Raw genomic sequence first — 3,852 nt, 5'->3', positions numbered from 1 at the left:
CCTCCTTAAGTTTCTGAGGTGGTATCACTATGGAAGTAGATTCCCAACCTTCCTTCCAAGGAGTGGCTGGTGGGTTTGAACCGCCAGCCTTCTGGTTAGCAGTCAAGTACCTTAGGCAACAAACAGGGAACAATCATCAAAACTGGCTATGGATTGAGGCACAAGAATTTTTCAACAAATCCCCCAAAACAAAATCATACAGGTCTTATTCACTGATAAAAATATAAATAAAATTATAAAATAAAACCAAGGAGAAATCAAATAGAAATCCAACAGTTGTATATTAAGGGTCAAATGACCACCACCTCCATTCATACACATGTGCATGTACTTCAAAATAATTTTGTTTTAAGAGGAAAAGAGAAAATACATAAAGTATTATAAATAAATAACAATGAGAATATTATATTTCAGAAGAGATATGATCAAAGGAGTAATTAGAGGTTACTATGTAGCCTGAAACACTCTTATCAGAAAACAAGAACAACTTGAAAATAAAGCAACTAAAATTCCAACTATGTAAGACAGAAAATACTTAACAAAAAGCAATCTTAAAAAAGTAAAACAAATTAATAACTAGAATATAGAAAAGAAATAGAAGATCTAATTCATATAATTAAAAACTGTTTATTGAAAATAATCAATAAAACAGAGAAATCTCAGAAGTAGAAAACAGACCTGAAACCATGAAACTCAGAAGAAAATGAAGGGGTAATGCTTCAGAACCTAATTTTTAACCGTGAGGTCTTAAACATGACATAAAAAACACAAGCAACAAAAGTCAAAATAGGTAAATGGGACCTCACCAAATATTTTGGAAAAAAATCTTCGTCAAAGTACACTCACGAAAGTGAAGCAATAACCTACATATATTAGAAGCCAATATTAGATAAGGGTCTAATCTCCAGAATATATCAACAGAATATATAAACAACTCTTACAATGTACCCAATCAAAAAATGAACAAAGGACTTGAAAAGATATTTCAGCAAGAAAGAATCAAATGGCTAACAAGCAGATGGAAAGAAACTCAATATCATTAGTCACTGGGGAAATGCTAATCAATACAATGGGATTATCACTTCACACCACTAGGATGGTTATGATAAAAAAAAAAAAAAAAACAGGTGTTTGCAGGATGTGGGGAAATTAGAACCCTCATCCATTACTGTGGGGACTGTAAAATGGTACAGCAGCTGTGAAAAACAGTTTGACAGTGATATAGCAATGCTACTCCTAGGTATATACCGAAAACAATTAAAAGCAGAAGTGCCAACAGATACTTGCATACCAATGTTCACTGCAGCGTTATTCACAATCCAAAAGGTGAAACAACCTAAATAGCCATCAACCGATGAATGAAAAAAATGTGATATATCCATACAATAGAATATTACTCAGCTGTAAAGAAAAATGAAGTCCTGATACATGGCACACCATGGATGAACCTTGAAGACATTGTGCTCAGTGAAATAAATCAGTCACAAAAGGCAAATATTGTATGACCTCACTGACATGAAGTATCAACAACAGGCTAGCGTATAGAGATCAAGACGGTTAGTGGTCATGAGGGCTGGGTAGGAGAGGGGGGAAAAGAACACACAACACTTAGGGGATATGGAGCTTCTGCTCAGGGTGATGGAAATATTTAGAGTGGTAAGTGTGATGGTTGAACACCACAATGAATCTAATCAATGTCAATGAACTGTACATGCAGACTGTAGAAATGGCTATTTTTTTTTTACCTAATATATTTATCACAATAACAAAGGGGAATGCTATGTCATCTATAAAGGGACAAAATGAATAAATATGTAGAAAAGAAATACATACTAATATTGACTTAAAAAAAAAATCTGTTTGACTTAGAATTAAGTCCTGACACTACCATGACATGACCCTGAACAAGTCACACTAGGTTTATCCCAACCACAGTTTTCACTATCTAGAAAGTGGAGATAATAATAAGGTCTACCTATATTAGTTTTCTATTCCTGCCATAACAAATTACCACAAAATTTAGTGGCTTAAACAACACAAGTTTATTTACTCACAAATTTGGTTCTGTAGGTCAGAAGTCCAGATGGGCGTGACTAGTTTCTCAGTTCTGTATCTCACAGGGCCAATATCAAGGTATCAGCCAGCCTCGGTTCCTATCTGGAGGTTCTGGGGGAGGGAATTTGCTTCCAAGATCATTTAGGTGGTTGGCAGGTTTCAGTTCTGTGGTTGTAGGGTTGAGGTCTTGTTGGCTGTCAGTTAGGAGCCTCTCTCAGCCATTTAGCACCACCTACATTCCTTGTCACTTTGCTCCCTCCATTTCCAAACCAGCAACAGTGTGTTGAGTCCCTCTCACACTTTGAGTCTCTCTGACTTCCCTCTGTCTTTCACTCCTGTTTTGAACGACCTTCAGCGAGTCACCCACCCCATATGACTATTTGCCACTTTCTGGGCTCTTTGGCAGAAAGCTAGGATTTCAATAGAAGTCATTCAAAAGCATGTGTGTTTAGACTCCCTGGAGTACAGTGACCTGTCAAAATTTGATCCACCTGCATAAGCAAAGAAAATACAGAGAGCCACTCCAAATGCCTCTTCTTAGAGGTTTAATCACATTGAATTAGGGACAAGCACTCAGTCCACCAAAAGGAAGTCAAAGATGACATCTCTATTGCTCGTCACCACTACAATTCCAATGAAACACCAAACCCCTCCTCTCTGCTGGCAGAGCACCCTGTCTTAAGTGTGTGGCATCCTGCATGGTAATCAATTTCTCACCATCTGGAGCTAGCAGTATTTGTTTTTTACTGGTAGACTGGAAAGCGCCCAAAGGATTATAAAGAAGAAAATTTAAGTGTCCTCAACTTATCTACACAACAATCCAGCACACTTCAGAAGAAGTTAAACTGCCCATATGCCTCCAATATAATTTGTTAATTAAGAAAATCGTAGGAAAAGAGATAAATGATCATCATGTAACATAACAAATTAAACTCCAACCTAATGCTTGCTTTCATTAACTAGCTTCTTAATTCCTTTTCACCCAATGGAAGCATCACAATATATTCCTAATGTGCTGAATTTGTTTCTATGATATATTTCATATTTAGGCCTAAAATCTATATGTGGAAGTTCCTTTTTTTTTTCATAAAACTGGATTTTAATGCCTGACTGAGAATATAAAGTTTTAAAAGAGTATTTAAAAAAGCCAGAGCCATTTTATCAAATTAGGATGAATGCATCCATTTGTATTCCCCTGTGCACAATTCACTGAACTTCATTTTGAAAATGTCAAGGATAAATATTCTTCAAATGCTTCCATTAAACGGACGATAACCGTAGTAACAGTGTGTGGTTTGATTTTACCTATATTTCTGAACTGCTCTCTTAAAAGTGAAATGGTATTCAAAATGAAGTTGCAAATAAGAAACACGTGCTTTTTATGCACTGTTCATATACGAATAGGGATATTTAAAACAAAATACAATATAGCTCCTAATGCATTACATTTAGTGGTATTCACTGTAAAAACAGCTTTTACAATAGCTTTTATTACTGCAACATATTCTAACTTGAAATCAACTGTCTGCTAAGTTGAGGATGGAAGGATACAACCCTTCTTCTAAACCCACAAAATATTAGATATCTCTCTTTTACAAGTATATTTAAAAAAAAAAAAAGTCAGAAAAGCTTAAAAGGTAGCCTAGTTCTAACCATATAATGTTGAAGTCGGAAGAGAGCTGACAGATCATCAAATTCAACATAATCGTTTCACAGATATGAAAACAGCTGGCCCCCATGCCTGAGCTTACAGGCAAATGATTCTTCGGGTGGTTGGCTACCTTATCTCAAAAAAAG

This window comes from Orycteropus afer, unplaced genomic scaffold, assembly GCF_000298275.1.
Source record: "Orycteropus afer afer isolate SDZICR_OR568_19922 unplaced genomic scaffold, OryAfe1.0 scaffold00361, whole genome shotgun sequence".
Classification (NCBI taxonomy): domain Eukaryota; kingdom Metazoa; phylum Chordata; class Mammalia; order Tubulidentata; family Orycteropodidae; genus Orycteropus; species Orycteropus afer.
The sequence above is the reverse complement of the archived record's forward strand: the minus strand, read 5'-3'. Positions refer to the sequence as shown.